Source organism: Talpa occidentalis, unplaced genomic scaffold, assembly GCF_014898055.3.
Source record: "Talpa occidentalis isolate TD23 unplaced genomic scaffold, MPIMG_talOcc4v2.1 talOcc4.13, whole genome shotgun sequence".
In the NCBI taxonomy this organism is placed as follows: Eukaryota; Metazoa; Chordata; class Mammalia; order Eulipotyphla; family Talpidae; genus Talpa; species Talpa occidentalis.
This window is the reverse complement of record NW_023601322.1, coordinates 57752974-57770301: the sequence shown is the minus strand read 5'-3', so window position 1 is coordinate 57770301 and position 17328 is coordinate 57752974. Positions and strand designations below refer to the sequence as shown.

The 17328-nt window shown below is 55.9% G+C and overlaps 2 long non-coding RNA genes across 3 annotated transcripts; both read left to right on the top strand.

Annotated features, from left to right (window-relative positions):
- Positions 1-5011: 5011 nt before the first annotated feature.
- LOC129145616 (uncharacterized) lies at positions 5012-8640 on the top strand. Its single transcript, XR_008551409.1, has 6 exons — positions 5012-5185; positions 6334-6512; positions 6797-6941; positions 7724-7869; positions 8190-8368; positions 8605-8640. It is a non-coding gene; the product is annotated as an uncharacterized LOC129145616 (long non-coding RNA).
- A 2128-nt stretch (positions 8641-10768) lies between these two features.
- On the top strand, positions 10769-14003 carry LOC119242694 (uncharacterized). 2 transcript variants are annotated; one of them, XR_008551408.1, is made up of 5 exons: positions 10769-10972; positions 11244-11406; positions 11666-11839; positions 12151-13186; positions 13481-14003. It is a non-coding gene; the product is annotated as an uncharacterized LOC119242694 (long non-coding RNA). The 2 variants fall into 2 exon arrangements; XR_008551407.1 differs by having other exon boundaries at positions 12151-14003.
- Positions 14004-17328: the final 3325 nt, after the last annotated feature.

Here is a 17328-nt window from a genome sequence, read left to right as displayed (position 1 = left end):
TGTAAATCCATCAGGTCCTGGGCTTTTGTTTTTGAGACGGTTTTTGATTACCATTTCAATTTCGCTGCTTTTAATTGGTCAGTTAAGGTGTTCTATTTCTTCTTTATCTAGCTTTGGGTGATTGTAGAGTTGTAGGAATTTGTCCATCTGCTCTAGATTGTTGACCTTGTTTCCATATAACTCTTCATAGTAGTTTCTTATTATTCTTTTGAATTCTGCTGTGTCCGTTGTGATTTCTCCTCTTTCATTTGTGATCCTGTTTATTTGTGCTTTCTCCCTTTTTTCCTTTGTGAGCCTGGCTAGGGGTTTGTCTATTTTATTTATTTTTTTTGAAGAACCAGCTCTTGGTTTCATTGATCTTTTGGGTTTTTTTTTTTTTTTTTAGTTTTGATTTCATTTATTTCTGCTTTGGTTTTTATCATTTCTTTTCTTCTGCTGATTTTGGGGGTTTTTTTGTTGTTCTTTTTCTAGTTCTTTGAGCTTTGAGATTAGGTTGTTTCTTTGAGTTCTTTCTTGTTTCTTGATGTGAGCTTGTATTGCTATATATTTTCCTTTTATTACTGCTTTTGCTGCATCGCATACATTTAGGAAATTGGTGTCCTCCTTGTCATTCAATTCAAAGAATTTTTTAATTTCTTCTTTGATCTCCTCATTAGTCCAGTGGTCTTCTAGTAGTGTGGATTTCAATCTCCATGAGGTAGGAGAGTTCCTTGCCTTCTTTTTATGGTTTATTTCTAGTTTGATGCCTTCATGGTCAGAAAAGATGATTGGTATGATTTCAATCTTGGTGTATCTGTTGATGTTTGTCTTTTGTCCCATTATGTGATCAATCCTGGAGAATGATCCGTGTGCACTTGAGAAAAATGTCTACTCAGATTTTTTGGGGTTTAGTGTTCTATAGATGTCTGTTAAGCCCAAGCGCTCTAATGCTTATTTAGAGCTTTAGTGTCTTTCCTTATTTTTTGTCTCATTGATCTATCCATTGTTGATAGTGGTGTGCTGAAGTCTCCCACTACGTAGGTGTTTTCTCTGATGTCTGTTTTCAAAGATGATAATAGTTGTCTGATATATTTGGGTGCTCCTTTGTTTGGTGAATATATGTTAATGAGTATTATTTCTTCTTGAAGTATTTTCCTCTTGATCATAATGTAGTGACCGTTGGGGTCTCTTTTTACGTTTTTGAGTTTGAAATGTTTTAAGTGATATAAGTATAGCTGTTCCTGCTTTCTTTTTTGGTCCATTAGCTGGTAGGATTGTTTTCCATCCTTTAACTTTGAGCCTATTTTTATCTTTTGTAGCTAAATGTGTTTCCTGGAGACAGCAAAAGGTTGGGTTTTGTTTCTTAATCCAGGCTGCAACTCTGTGTCTTTTTATTGAAGAGTTTAGTCCATTTACATTTAGAGTTAGTATTGATATGTTAGCATCTGTATTTGCCATTGTGTTTGTCTTTCCTTTGATTTTATATAATTATTCTTTAAATAACTTTTTTTTGGCCTTCTTTCGTTGTTATTCATCCCTCTGAGGTTCTGGCTGTAGGACTCCTTGTAGTATTTTTTAGAGTGGTGGTTTAGTCATAATGAAATTCCAGAGTTTCTGTTTGTCTGGGAAGGTCCTTATTCTTTCTTTCTTACCTTTTTTTTTTAAAGAGGCATGTATTTTTATTTATTTATTATTTGTTTGTTTGTTTTGTTTTTACATGCACTGGGTACAGTCAGAAGCGCGGGAGCGTGAGAGAATTCTCCAGAGCCAGAGCGGGGAGCAGAGCAGGCAGGAGGACTGAAGTACACTGCTGAGGGGATCAGCGGGTGGCAGGAGAGGTCTGCGCGCCATGTGGGACCCTCCTCTGGTGGTCGGGGAGCTGCGGGGATGGATCTGGTGCTGCAGATGCCGCGGGCAGCTTCACAACCCAGCGCTCAACCGCTGCGCCACCGGGGAGGCCCACCTTATTCTTTCTTCATCGAGGAAGGAGAGCTTTGCGGGATAGACTATTCTTGGTTGGCATCTGTTTTCTTAGAGTCTGTTAACTATGTCCCTCCACTCTCTCCTTGCCCGTAGTGTTTCTTCGGAGAAGTCTGATGTCAGTCTTACTGGTTTTCCTTTGAATGTTATCTGTTTCTTCCCTCTTGTCAGCTTCATTATTTTTTCCTTGTCCTGGATTCTTGGGAGCTTTACTATTATGTGTCTTCCTGTATTTTTCCTTTCGTCATGGAAATTTGGTGTTCTTCTTGCTTCTTGTATATCAATTTTCAGCTCCTTCTTCACGTTTGGGAAGTTCTCTTCAATTACCTCCTTGAATATTTTCTCTGTTCCTACATCTCTCTCCTCTCCTTCTGGGATTCCTATAACTCTTATGTTTCCTTTTCTCATGGAGTCAGATAGTTCCCGATGTCTTTCTTCAGTCTTTGTCCTTTGTACTTCTCTTTCCTTTTCTGTTTTGGTTCTTTTTATTTCTGTGTCTTCAAGAGTACTTATTCGTTTTTTCCATTTCATCTATTTTGCTTTCATTGCTTTTCCCAGAGTTCTTTAGTGCCTCCATTAATTCTTTGATCTCCTGCATTTCTTTTACTTCCCTCGTTAGGGACTCAATTTCATTCTTCTGACCATTGTTTTCCTTAATTACTTCCATCAGTTTTTTCATCACGGCAATTTTAAGTTCTTTTTCTGGAAGGCTCAGAAGTTCTTCCAATTCACCATAGTTGCAAGCTGGTGGTTTTTTTTTTTTTTGTGCTGTCTTTTTTCTGAGGCAATGCTACTTTTCTTGTAGTTTTTCTTTTCCCTGCTGCCTGTCTTCTAATTTTCCTTATGCATTGGGACACTGTGATGATGGTTCTAGCTGGCATCTTTTTGGTGTGTTCTTTTGGGAGTTTCAGAAACTGGCAATCCAAATGAGTCAAAATCTGTTATGCCAGAAGTCTAGTGAGGCAGTGGTACTTTGTGTATGTTAATGGTCACTGTCACAGAATCTCTCCTCCTTCTGTGTTTAGTTACAAAGGTGCATCTTGAAGTCCCACAGACTTCCCTGGAGGTGGGGCACCTGGATTGCACTGTGAATTCCAAAACTCTGGATCCTCTTCTGGGTGCCAACTTCCTGCCAGTTGGGATCGTGCTTGTGGATGCCTTCAGCTCACCTCTGACTGCACAGGGAACCTTCTCCCTCTGGCTCCACAGGGAGCCTTCTGCCAGATTCAAGCAGTCTTTATTGAAGAAAGGTCCCTGTTCTAAATTGGCGCTTTGGAGATAGGCACACTCTTCTGCATGCCCAGTCTGCCCTGGCCCTGGGTGCCCACTCCCCCTCTGGGTTTGGACTGCTGGCCAGAAGGGGCCTGGCCTGGGCGAACCTCCCAGCTCACCTCTGGCCCTTTGGGAGCCTTCTGCCAGTTTCAAGCAGTCCTTATTGAAAAAAGGTCCCTATTCTAAAATGGCAATTCAGAGACAGGCACACTCTTTGGCACGCCCGGTCTGCCCTGGCCATGGATGCCCGCTCCCCCTCTGGGCTTGGACTGTTGGTCAGAAGGGGCCTGGCTTGGGCGAAATTTCCAGCTCACCTCTGACTCCTCTGGGAGCCTTTTGCCCCTTTCAAGTAGTCTTTACTGAAGAAAGGTCCCTATTCTATGGGGTGTTGGTGATTTTTTTCTGGTCGCTAGGTGGCACCAGAGATCTCTCCTAGTGTCCTTGGGGAGCTGTATTTTTTTTACTCCGTGAGACAGGGGAACAGAGTGGGAGTGGTGGGGAAAGCCTCAATGGCTTTGGGGTGTTGTGTCTGCCTTGTGCCCCACTGTCGTGGGGATCCCATGCCCCGAATTTCGTGCCCTGGGTCTCAGTTCCAAAGCCCTCAGGTCCAGGACGCAGGCTGTAGCCCAGTTCAGTGTCCACAGAAATGGTGCCTTTTGCACCCGGCTCCCTTTCCGGGCACCTGGTTTCTGATTACTCAGTGAGGGACGTTCACCTTAGAGAGGGCCCCCATGCGTCTCAGTGCAAGCCTAGGTTGCAGGCGTGGGGACCTGGGCAGCCGTGATCCGCATATGCTTATCAAGGGCACCGCTTTTCCAAACAAGCTTACCGGCTGGCCTGGGGCTGTTTGTAGTTCTCCGGGAGTCTGCTGGAGCCGTTCACTTACCTCCATGGTGAATCCTGCAGGGTTCTCCACAGCTCCAGTTCATGGGGTGTGGTCGCTGAAATAGTTCCTTTCCACTCACAGTCCCTCTTGATGCATAGTTTGTTTTTCTTGGTTGTTTTAGTCTTTTTGTTGTTATTCTCATTTCTGTTGATTGGAGAGTGCCGACTTTGTGGATAGGGGAGGGTAGCTGGGTTCTGAGCTTTCCTCCCTTCTAGTTCTCTTTTATGTAACTTTCTTCATTGGGTAGTTTGCTGGAGTCACCCATTTATCTTCCGTTTCCCAGTTCTTACTGGGACCTGATGCTTTTCCTCCTTATTAACTTTTTTTTAATGGGAGATCTTACTTGCAGCATCTCCTCACCGCCATGTTGATCCACCCCTCCGAAGATCAGGATTTAAGCCTCTTTCCTATTTTTTTAAGATTGATTTTTTTATTTATAAAAGCACTGGGTACAGTCAGCAGTGCGGGAGAGTGAGACAATTTACCAGAGCCAGAGGTGGGAGCAGTAAAGGCAGACTGATGAAACACAGGACCCTCACTGGTGGCCGGGGATCTAAACAGTGCTGCAGAGACTCCGGGAAGCTTCAAGTCCAGCACTCAACCACAGCGCCACCAGGGAGGCCCTCCCCTTTTCAATTTTTAAGGAATTAAGGTCAAGCATACGTTTTTGGGGGGTCATGGACCCTCTGTAACCATGGGGGTATGGGGCCCTAAGCCCCCTAGGGGGTCCAGGGACCTCTACCCGTTGGGGAAGTGGGGCCCACTTCCCCCTTGGGGACACCTGCACCCTCCGCTTGCACTCATACACCCAGGGGCAGGCCAAGCAACAGAACATGTCCTGGGGGGAGGGGCGGGGTCACTGTCAGGGAGGGCAACATCTGTAGCCATAGACAAGCGGTGACCATGGCCTCTTCCAAAACAGCAGACAGGCCGATGCAGAAAGCACTGGGCAACCCGGCACCACTCAAAGGGGAAGAGTCCTCACCTGGTCCAGCAGCGCTGATGAGTCCCAGGCTCTGCCCCCCGGCCAGAGCCTGACCTCGCCCAACCAACTGTACATGCCCAAAGGTGCATTTTTCAGGGCCGCCGGTAGGGGGTGCTGGTGAGGGTGTTCGGGACCCTCAACGACCTTGGGGGTAGGGGACCCTCTTCCCCCATGGGGGAACGGGGTGCTCTTCCCACTTTGAGGAACAGAAAATCTTCCCCCTGGGGGACACCTGCACAGTCCTCTCGCACTCACACTCCCAGGGGCAGGCCGTGCGCCCGATGATGCCCTAGACAGAGGGGCTGGGTCACTGTCAGGGAGGGCACACCCTGTAAGACACAGACAAGTGGTGAAAGCGGCCTCTTCCAAAACTGCAGACAGGCCAATGCAGAAAGCCCCCGGCAACCCAGCACCACTCAAAGGGGAAAAGTCCTCACCTGGCCCAGCAGAGCTATGAGCAGCAGGCTCCACCCCCGACCGGAGCCTGACCCTGCCCAAACGACTGCCCATGTGCAAAGATGCATTTCTCATGGCCGCCGGTAGGGGTCGCTGGTGAGGGGGGAGGTCAGAGGACCTCAACCCCTTTGGGGTAACGGGACGCTCCTCCACCTTGGGGAAACAGTAAATGTTCCCCCGGGGGACACCTGCACCCTCCTCTCAAAATTCACACCTCCAGGGGTAGGCCATGCACCCGAAGAGGGCCCAGACGGAGGGGTGGGTTCACTGGCAGGGAGTGCATCCCCTGTAAGCCACAGACAAGCTTCGACCGTGGCCTCTTCCAAAACTGCAGACATACATGCTGACGTGGAAAGCCCCCGGGAACCCAGCACCACTCAAAGGGGAAGAGTCCTCACCTGGCCCGGTAGTGCTAATGAGCCCTAGGCTCTGCCCATGGACGGAGCATGACCCCGCCCACCCAATTGCTCATGCTCAAAGGTGCATTTTTCAGGGCCACCTTTTGGGGGCGCTGGTGAGGGTGGGGAGATCGGGGTCCCTCAGCACCCTTAGGGGTCAGGGTACCTCTACCCCCATGGGGAAATGCGACCCTCCTCCCCTTAGGGGAACAGTAAATCTTACCCTTGGGGCACACCTGCACCCACCTCTCGCACTCACACCCAGACGGGCAGGCCGTGGGCCCGAAGATGCCCAAGACAGAGGAGCGGGTCACTGTGGAGGGCACCCCCTGTAAGGCACACACAAGCGGCGACCCTGGCCTCTTCCAAAACTGCAGACAGACTGGCTGCCATGGAAAGCCCCGGGCAACCCAGCACCACTCAAAGGGGAAGAGTGCTTACCTGGCCCAGCAGCGCTGATGAGCAGCAGGCTCCTACCCGGCCGGAGCCTGACCCTGCCCACCCAACTGGGCATACGCAAAGGTGCATTTCTCAGGGACGCCGGTAGGCGGCACAGGTGAGAGAGTTCGGGGAACCCCAGCCACCTTGGGGGCAGGGGTCCTCTACCCCCATGGGGAAACGGGACCCTTTCCCCCATGGGGCAACTGGGCCCTCTTCCCCTTGGGGGAACGGTCAATCCTCCCCCTGAGTGACACCTGCACCCTCCTCTCGCACTGAAACCCCCAGGGGCAGGTCGTGCGCTCGAAGATGCCCTAGACGGAGGGGCGGGGTCACTGTCAGGGAGGGCACCCCCTGTAAGCCACAGACAAGTGGCGACCGCGGACTCTTCCAAAACTGCAGAGAGACTGGCCGCCATGGAAAGCCCCGGGCAACTCAGCACCACTCAAAGGGAAGAGTCCTAACCTGGCCCCGCAGTGCTGATGAGCACCAGGCTCCATTCCCGGCCGGAGCCTGACCCCACCCACCCGACTGGGCATACGCAAAGGTGCATTTCTCAGGGCCTCTGGTAGGGGGCGGTTTTGAGTGGGTCGGGGACCCCAAGCCCTCTTGTGGGCAGTGGTCCTCTACCCCCATGGGTACGGGACACTCTTCCCCCATAGGGGAACGGGGCCCTCTTCCCCCTTGGGGGAACGGTAAATCATCCCTCTGGGCACACCTGCACCCTCCTCTCGCACTCACACCCAGATGGGCAGGCAATGCACCCCAAGATGCCCTAGACGAAGGGGCGGGGTGACTGTCAGGGGGGGCACACCCTCTAAGCCACAAAAAAGCGGCGACCACGGCCTCTTCCAAAACTGCAGACATACAGGCTGACACCGAAAGTTCTCGGCAATCCAGCAACATGCAAAGGGGAGGAGTCCTCACTGGCACAGCAGCCCTTATGAACCCCAAGTCCCGCCTTGCCCGGAGCCTGCCCCTGCCCACCCGACTGTGCATCTGCAAAGGTGCATTTCTCAGGGCCACCGGCAGGGAGCGCTGGTGAGGCTGGGTTTCGGGGACCATGAGCCACTTTGGGGGTAGTGGGACCTCTACCCCCATGGGGTAAAGGGACCCTCTTCCCCCATGGGGGAACGGGGAACTCTTCCCCCTTGGGGAACGGTAAATCTTCCCCCTGGGGGACACCTGCACCCTCCTCTCGCACTCACACCCAGACGGCCAGACCGTGAGCCCCAAGATGCCCTAGATGGAGGGGCGGGTCACTGTCAGGGAGGGCACACCCTGCAAGCCACAGACAAGCGGCGACTGCGACCTCTTCCAAAACTGCAGACAGACAGGCCACCATGGAAAGCCCCGGGCAACCCAGCACCACTCAAAGGGGAAGAATCCTCACCTGGTCCAGCAGCGCTGATGAGCACCAGGCTCCGCCCCCGGCCGGAGCCTGACCCCGTCCACCCGACTGGGCATACGCAAAGGTGCATTTCTCAGGGCTGCCGGTAGGGGGCGGTGGTGAGTGGGTTCGGGGATCCCCAGGCCCTTTGGGGGCAGAGGTCCTCTACCCCCATGGGGAAACGAGACCCTCTTCCCCCATGGGGGGACGGGGTCCTCTTGCCCCTTGGGGGAACGATCAATCTGCACCCTGGGGGACATCTGCACCCTCCTCTTGCACTCAAACCTCCAGGGGCCGACCGTGCTCCCGAAGACGCCCTAGACGGAGGTGCGGGGTCACTGTCAGGGAGGGCACCCCCTGTAAGGCACACACAAGGGTCAACCGCGGACTCTTCCAAAACTGCAGACAGACTCGCCGCCATGGAAAGACCCGGGCAACCCAGCACCACTTAAAGGAGAGGAGTCCTCAACTGGACCAGCAGCGCTGATGAGCAGCAGGCTCCTACCCGGCCGGAGCCTGACCCCGCCCACATGACTGCGCATATGCAAAGGTGTATTTCTCAGGGTCGTCGGAATGGGGCGCTGGTGAGTGGGATTGGGACCCTAGCCACCTTGGGGGCAGGGGTCCTCTACACCCAAGGGGAAACAGGACCCTCTTCCTCCATGGGGGAACTGTGCTGCACCCTCCTCCCGCACTCAAACCCCCAGGAACAGGGCTTGCGCCTGAAGATGCCCTAGACGGAGGGGCGGGGTCACTGTCAGGGAGGGCACCCCTTGTAAGGCACAGACAACGTCGACCTCGGCCTCTTCCAAAACTGCAGACAGACTGGCTGCCATGGAAAGCCCCGGCAACCCAGCACCACTCAAAGGGGAAGAGTCCTCACCTGGCCCAGCAGCGCTGATGAGCCCCAGGCACCGCCCCTGGCCAGAGCCTGACACCGCCCACCGGACTCTTCATGCGCAAGGGTGCACTTCTCAGGGCCGCTGCTAGGGGGCGCTGGTGAGGGGGCTCTGAAACAGCCCCCATGGGGGTTGGAGGACCTCTACCCCCTTGGGGAAACGGGACCCTCTTCCCCCATGGGGGAACAGTAAATCTTCCCCTGGGGGCACATCTGCACCCTCCTCTCGCACTCACACCAACAGGGACAGGCCATGCGCCCCAGGACGCCATAGACAGAGGGGTGGTGTCACTCTCAGGGAGGGCACCCCCGGTAAACCACAGACAAGCGGTCCCCCTGACTCTTCCAAAACTGCAGGCAGACATGCCGGCGCGGAAAGCTCAGGCAACCCAGCAAAACTCAAAGGGGAATAGTCCTCACCTGGCCAAGTAGCGCTGAGCCCCAGGCTCCGCCCATGGCAGGAGCCTGACCCTGCCCACCGGACTCTGCATGCACAAAGGTGTACCTCACAGGGCCGCCACAAGGGTGCGCTGGAGAAGGCGTTCGGTGACCCTCAGCCACCACAGGCTGAGGGACCCTCTTCCCCCATGTGGGAACGGGGCCCTCTACCCCCTTGGGGGAACGGTAAATCTTTCCTGCGGGGCACACCTGCACCCTTCTCTCGCACTCACACCACCAGGGGCAGGCCGTGCACCTCAAGATGCCCTAGACGGAGGGGCGGGGTCACTGTCAGGGAGGGCACCCCCTGTAAGCCACAGACAAGGTGACACGGCCTTGTCTCAAACTGCAGACATACTGGCCGCCGTGGAAGCCACGGGCAACCCAGCACCAAAGGGGAAGAGTCCTCTCCTGGCCCAGCAGTGCTGATGAGCCCCAGGCTCCACCCCTGGCCAGAGTATGACCCCGCACACCAGACTGCGCATAAGCAAAAGTGTATTTCTTAGGGCCGCCGGTAGGGGGCGCTGTTGAGGGGGTTCGGGCACCCCCAGCCCCCTTGGGGGCAGGGGGACCTCTACCCCCATGTGGAAACGGGACCCTCTTCCACCATGGGGGACCTGGGCCCTTTTCCCCCTTGAGGGAACGGTAAATCTTCCCCATGGGCGTCACCTGCACCCTCTTATCGCACTCACACACCCAGGGGCAGGCCGTGTGCACGAGGAAGCCTTAGACGGAGGGGAGGGGTCACTGTCAGGGAGGGCACCCCTTGTAAGCCACAGACAATCGGCGACCCCGGCCTCTTCCAAATCTGCAGTCAGGGGACGCGGAAAGCCCCGGGCATCCCAGCACCACTCAAAGCGGAAGAGTCCTCATTTGACACAGCAGCACTGATGAGCCCAGGCTGCGCCCCTGGGTGGAGTCTGAGCCCGCCCACCCGACTGCACATAAGCAAAGGTGCATTTCTCAGGGACGCCGGTAGGGGGCGCTGGTGAGGTGTTTCTGGGACCCTCAGCCCCTTGGGGACAGGGGCACCTCTACCCCCATGGGGAAAGGGGACCCTCTTCCCCCATGGGGGACCGGGGCCCTGTTCCCTCTTGGGGAAGGGTAAATCTTCCCCCTGGGGGACACCTGCACCCTCCTCTCGCACTCACACCCCCAGGGGCAGGCCGTGTGCCCGAAGTCGCCCTAGACGGAGGATTGGGGTCACTGTCAGGGAGGGTACGCCCTGTAAGCCACAGACAAACCCCGACCGTGGCCTCTTACAAAACTGCCTACAACAGGCTGCCGTGGAAAGCCACGGGCAACCCAGCACAACTCAAAGGGGAAGAATCCTCACCTGGCCCAGCATTGCTGATGAGCTCCAGGCTCCGCCCCCAGAGAGCCTGACCCCGCCCACCCGACTGCACATGCGCAAAGGTGCATTTCTCACCACTGCCGCTAGGGGCGCTGGTGGAAGTTTTCAGGGGCCCTCTTCCCCCTTTCGGGTCCATGAACCTCTACCCCCATGGGGGAACGGGGACCTATACCCCCTTGCGGAACGGGCCCTCTTCCCTCTTGGAGACACCTGCGCCCTCAGGGGCAGGCTTTGCGCCCCAGAGACACCCTAGGAAGAGGGGAGAGGTCACTGTCAGGGAGGACACCCCCTGTAGCCACAGACAAGCGGCAAGCCACGGCCTCTTCCCAAACAGCAGACAGGCAGGCACACGAACCCCAGGGCAACCCATCGTCACTCAAGAGGAAGAGGCCACACCTAGCCCAGCAGCGCTGATGAGCCCCAGGCTCCGCCCCCCGGGGGAGCCTGACCCCGCCCACCTGACTGTGCATGCGCAAAGGTGCCTTTCTCAGCACTCCGGTAGGTGGCGCTGGTGGGAAGGTTTCGGGTGCCCTCTTCCCCCTTGTGGGTCCGGGAACCTCTATCCCCGTGGGAGAACGGGGACCTATACCCCCTTGTGGGAACGGGACCCTCTTGCCCCGTGGGCACAGCTACACCCTGTGCTCTAACTCACACCCAAGGGGTCAGGCTGTGCATCCCAAGACGCCCTAGGTGGTGGGGAGGGTCAATGTCATGGAGGGCACCCCCTATAGCCCAGACAAGCGGTGAACCGCAGCCTCTTCCGAAACAGCAGACAAGCCGGCACGGGAAGCACCAGGCAACCCAGCATCACTCAAGCGTAGAAGGCCACACCTGGCCTGGCAACGCTGATGAGGCCCAGGCTCCATCCCCGTGGGGAGCCTGACCACGCCCACCCAACTACGCATGCGCAATGGTGGATAGCTCAACACGAGGTAGGGGGCGCTGGAGGGTGGTGTTGGGCGCTGGTGGGAAGGTTTCGGGGGCCCTCTTTCCCTGGGGCATCCGGGCCTGAAATCCCCTTGGGGGTACGGGTACCTGTACTCCCTTTAGGGAACGGGGTCGTCTTCCCCCTTGGAGATACCTGCACATTCAGCTCTCACTCGCACCCTCAGGGGCAGGCTGTGTGCTCTGGATATGTCCTAGACAGAGTGGCGGTGTCACTGTCAGGGAGGACTCCACCTGTTTCCACAGACAGCAGCGAGCTGCAGCCTCTACCAAACAGCTGTCAGGCCAGAGCGCGAAGCCCTGGGCAACCCACCATCACTCAAGGGGAAAAGGCCATACCTGGCCCGGCAGCGCTGATGAGACCCAGGCTCTGCCCCCAGGGGTGCCTGACACCGCCCACCCGACTGCGCATGTGCAAAGGTGCATTTCTCAGCACTGCCGGCAGGGGGCGCTGTTGGGAGGGGTTTGGGGGGCCACTTCCCACTTGGGAACCTCTGGGAACCTCTGGTTCCCTCTGGGAACCTCTACCCCCATGGGGGAAACGGGGCCCTCTTCCCCCTTGGGGGAATGGGACCCTATTGCCCCGTGGGGACACCTGCACCCTCTGCTTTCACACCCTCGGGGGCAGGCTGTGCACCCCAAGACACCCTAGGCTGAGGGGCGGGGTCACTGTCAGGGAGGACATCCCCTGTAGCCCAGACAAGCGGTGACTACGGCCTTTTCCCAAACAGCAGACAGGTCTGCCCGTGAAGGCCCGGGCAACCCAGCATCACTCAAGGGAAAGTGACCACACCTGGCCCAGCAGCGCTGATGAGCCCCAGGCTCCACCCCCGAGGGAGCCTGACACTGCCCAACCGACTGCGCATGTGCAAAGTTGCATTTCTCAGCACTGCCGGAAGGGGGAGCTGGTGGGAGGGTTTCTGGGGCCCTCTTCCCCCTTGGGGGTCCGGGAACTTCTTTCCCCATGGGGGAACGGGGCCATATTCCACTTGGGGAAACGGGACCTTATTGCACCTTGGGGACACCTGCACCCTCCACTCTAACACACACACACGGGGGCAGGCTATGTGCCCCAAGACGCCCTCAGCAGAGGGGCGGGTTCAGTGTCATGGAGAGCACCCACTGTAGTCCAGACAAGCGGCGAACCGCGGCCTCTTCCCAAACAGCAGACTGGCCGGCGAGGGAAGCCACGGGCAACCCATCGTCACTCAAGCGGAGAAGGCCACATCTGGATCGGCAGCGCTGATGAGCCCCAGACTCCGTCCCGGGGAGAGCCTGACCCCGCCCACCCGACTGAGCAAGGGCAACAGTGCATTTCTCAGCACTGCCTGCAGGGGCCGCTGGAGGGAGGGGTTGGGTACTGGTGGGAGGTGTTTTGGGGCACTCTTTCCCCTTGGGGGTCCGGGCCCGAAATCCCATTGCGGGTATGAGTACCTGTACTCCCTTGAGGGAACGGGGCCCTCTTCCCCCTTGGAGACACCTGCGCCCTCAGCTCACACTCACACCCTCAGGGGCAGACTGCATGCCCCGGAGATGCCCTAGGCAGAGGGGCGGGGTCACTGTCAGGGAGGACACCACCTGTAGCCACAGACAAGCAGCGAGCCGTGGCATCTTCCCAAACAGCAGACTGGTCGACGCGTGAAGCCCTGGGCAACCCTCCATCACTTTAGGGGAAATGGCCTCCCTTGGCCCAGGAGCGCTGATGAGCCCCAGGCTCCGACCCCCGGGGTAGCCTGACCCCGCCCACCCGACTACGCATGCCCAAAGGTGCATTTCTCAGAGCCGCCAGTAGGGGGCGCTCTTGGACGGCGAGAGGGGCCCTAAGCCCCCTTGGGTGTTGGGGGCCCGAAATCCCCTTGAGCGTACATGGACCTGAACTCCTTTGAGGGAATGGTGCCATCTTCCCCCTTGTAGACACCTGCGCCCTCAGCTCTCAGTCACACACTAAGGGGCAGGCTGTGCACACCGGAGACGACCTAGGCAGAGGGGCAGGGTCACTGTCAGGGAGCACACCCCCGTAGCCATAGACAAGCGGCAAACTGTGGCCTAATTCCCTAACAGCAGACAGGCCGGTGTGAGAAGCCCTGGGCAACCCACCATAACTCAAGTGGAGAAGGCCACACCTGGCCCGGCAGCACTGATGAGCCACAGGCTATGTCCCAGGTGGGATCCTGACCCCGCCCAAGCGACTGTGCATGTGCAAAGGTGCATTTCTCAGAGCCGCCGGTAGGGGGCGCTCGTGAGGGGGCGTCAGAGGCGCTAAGCCCCCTTCGAGGTCTGGGGCCTGAAATCCCCTTGAGGATACGTGGACCTGTACTCCCTTGAGGGAATGGGGCCCTCTTCCCCCTTGCAGGAACGGGACCCTCTTGCCCTTTGGGGACACCTGCACCCTCCGCTCTCACTCACACCCACGGGGGAAGGCTGTGTGCCCCAAGATGCCCTAGGCGGTGGGGCGGGGTCACTGTCAGGGAGGACAACCCCTGTTGCCCAGATAAGCGGTGACCACGGCCTCTTCCCAAGTAGCAGACAGGCGTGCCTGTGAAGGCCCAGGCAACCCAGCATCACTCAAGGGGAAGAGGCCACACCTGGCCCGGCCGCGCTGATGAGCCCCAGGCTCCGCCCCTGGGGGAGCCTGACCCCGCCCACCCGACTGCACATGCACAAAGGTGCATTTCTCAGCACTGCCAGTAGGGGGCGCTGGGGTGAAGGGTTCGTGGGCCCTCTTGCCCCTTCGAGGTCTGGGAATCTCTACCCCAAAGGGGGAATGGGGCCCTATACTCCCTGGGGTGAACGGGGTCCTCTTCCCTCTTAGGGGAATGGGACCCTCTTGCCCCTTGAGGTCACCTGCACCCTCCGCTCTCACTCACACCCACGAGGGCAGGCTGTGCACCCCAAGACGCCCTAGGTGGATGGGCGTGTTCACTGTCATTGAGGGCACTCCCTATAGCCCAGACAAGCGGTGAGCCGCGGCCTCTTCCTAAACAACAGACAGGCCGGCGCGAGAAGCCCCGGACAACCCAGCATCACTCAAAGGGAGAATTCCACACCAGGATGAGCCCCCGGCTCCACTCCTGGCTGGAGCCTGACACCGCCCACCCTACAGCGCATGCGCAAAGGTGCATTTTTCAGCACTGCCGGTAGTGGGTGCTGGTGGGAGGGGTTCGGGTGCTCTCTTCCCCTTTGGGGGTCCGGGAACCTATACCCCCATGGGGGAACGGTGACCTATACCCCCTTGTGGGAACGGGACCCTCTTGCCCCTTGTGTACACCTGCACCCTCCTCTCTCACTCACACCCACGGGAGCAGGCTGGGCGCCCCGAGACACCCTAGGCAGAGGTGCGGGGTCACTGTCAGGGCGGGCACCCCCTGTAGCCATAGACAAGCGGCAAACCGCGGCCTCTTCCCAAACAGCAAACAGGCCGGCGCGTGAAGTCCCGGGCAACCCAGCATGACTCAAGGGGAAAAGGCCAAACCTGGCCCAACAGCACTGATGAGCCCCAGGTCCGCCCCGGGGGGGGGGGGGTGCGAGCCTGACAATGCCCACCTGACTGCGCATGCGCAAAGGTGCATTTCTCAGAGGCACCGTATGGGGCACTGGTCAGAGGGTTTCGGGGGCCCTCTTCCCCCTGGGTGTCCGGGGCCCGAAGCCCTCTTGGGGGTCCGGTGACCTGTACCCCCTTGGGGGAACGGAGCCCTCTTCCACCTTGGTGGAATGGGACCCTATTCCATCTTGGGGACACCTGCACCCTCCGCTCAAACTCACAACCCCAGATGCAGGCTGTGTGCCCCGAAGATGCCCTACGCGGAGGGGCGGGGTCACTGTCAGGGAGGACACCCTCTCGTAGCCAGAGACAAGCGGCGACTGCAACCTCTTCCCAAACAGCAGACAGGCCGGCGCGAGAAGCCTTGGGCAACCCAGCATCACTGAAGAGGAAAAGGTCTCATGTGGCCCTGCAGCGCTGAGGAGGCCCAGGTTCCGCCCCCGGGGGGTGTCGGTCCCCGCCCACCTGAATGTGCATGCGCAAAGGTGCATTTCTCAGAACCGTCGGTAGGGGGCGCTCTTGGTAGGTGTTGGGGGCCCTCTGCCCCCTTGGGGGAACGGGGACCTCTTCCCACTTGTGGACACCTGCACCCTCCACTCTCACTCACACCCCTGTGGGCAGGCTGTGCACCCCGAAGACGCCCTTAGGCGGAGGGGCGGGGGTCACTGGGAATTCCATTATATGCAGTGACTTTTAAGATTCCGCATTGGGAACTGTGTTTATTTCACTCAGTTTCCAGTGCAGAAGAACATAGGAGTTGCTCTTTTCACTCTTTTCACTTCACTTTGTACTCTGTTACTGCAGTTTCCTTTGAGTTTCAGCATCACTGGCAGTAGTGCAGATCTTAGGGAGTTAGAGCGCCTACGTTTTTTTTTCCTATCTCCAGTGACTTTTCAGAGTCCCAATTGGGAACTATGAGAATTTTACTTAGATTGGAGAGCGGAATCACATTTTGAGCACTTGCCATTCAACTCTGAACTGTGAGTCTGAGTGCTGTTTCCATGGAGAGTCACCATTACCGGCCATAGTGCCCTTAGCAGGCAGTTATATAGCACTTGGGATTTCCCTCATATGCTGTGATTTTCAAGAGTCTGCATTGGGAAGTGTGTTTATTTCACTCAGTTTCCAGGGTGGAATCACTAGGTGTTGCTCTTTTCAATCCACTTTGAACTCTGCTAGTTAGTGCAGTGTCCATGGTGATTCAGCATTATCACCATTAGTGCTGTTTTGCAGGCAGTTAGAGCACTTGAGATTTTCGTCATCCCCAGTACCTTTTAAAGTCCGCTTTGTGAACTGTGTGTATTTCACTCAATTTCCAGTGCAGAAGAACATAGGAGTTGCTCTTTTCAGTACACTTTGAACTCTGTGTTACTGCAGTTTCCATTGAGATTCAGCATCACTGGCAGTAGTGCTGTTCTGCAGGGAGTTAGAGCGCCTAAGTTTTTTTTTTTTTTTTAATCTCCAGTGAATTTTCAGAGTCCCAATTGGTAACTATGAGTATTTTACTCATATTGCATGGCGGAATCACATGTTGTAGCACTGACCACTCAACTTTGAACTGTGTGTCTGAGTGCCATTTCCATGGAGAGTCACCATTACCAGCAATAGTACTATTTTGCAGGCAGTTACAGCACTTGGGATTTCCCACATATGCAGTGACTTTTAAGAGTCCGCATTGTGAACTGTGTTTATTTCACTAAGTTTCCAGGGCGGAATCACTAGGAGATGCTCTTATCACTACACTTTGAACTCTGCTAAATAGCGCAGTTACCATGGTGATTCAGCATTACCGCCATGAGTGCTGTTTTGCTGACAATTAGAGCACCTGAGATTTCGACATCCCCAGTCACTTTTAAATTCTGCTGTGTGAACTCTGTATTTCACTCAGTTTCCAGTGCAGAAGAACATAGGTATTTCTCTTTTCACTCCACTTTGAACTCTGTGTGTTACTGCAGTTTCCATTGAGATTCAGCATCACTGGCAGTAGTGCCATTCTGTAGGGAGTTAGAGCGGCTACGTTTTTTCTTATCTCCAGTGAATTTTCAGAGTCCCATTGGGAACTATGAGTATTTTACTCAGATTGCAGGGCCGAATCACATTTTGTAGCACTTGCAACTGAATATTGAACTGTGAGTCTGAGTGCAGTTTCCATGTTGACTCACCTTTACTGGCCATAGTGGCATTTTGCAGGCAGTTACAGCACTTGGGATTTTCCTCACATCCAGTGACATTCAAAAGTACTCACTGGGAACTGTGTTTATTTCACTCAGTTTCCAGGGCAGAATCACTAGGTGTTGCTCTTTTCACTCCACTTTGAACTCTGCTAGATAGTAAAGTGTCCATGGTGATTCAGCATTATCGCCATTAG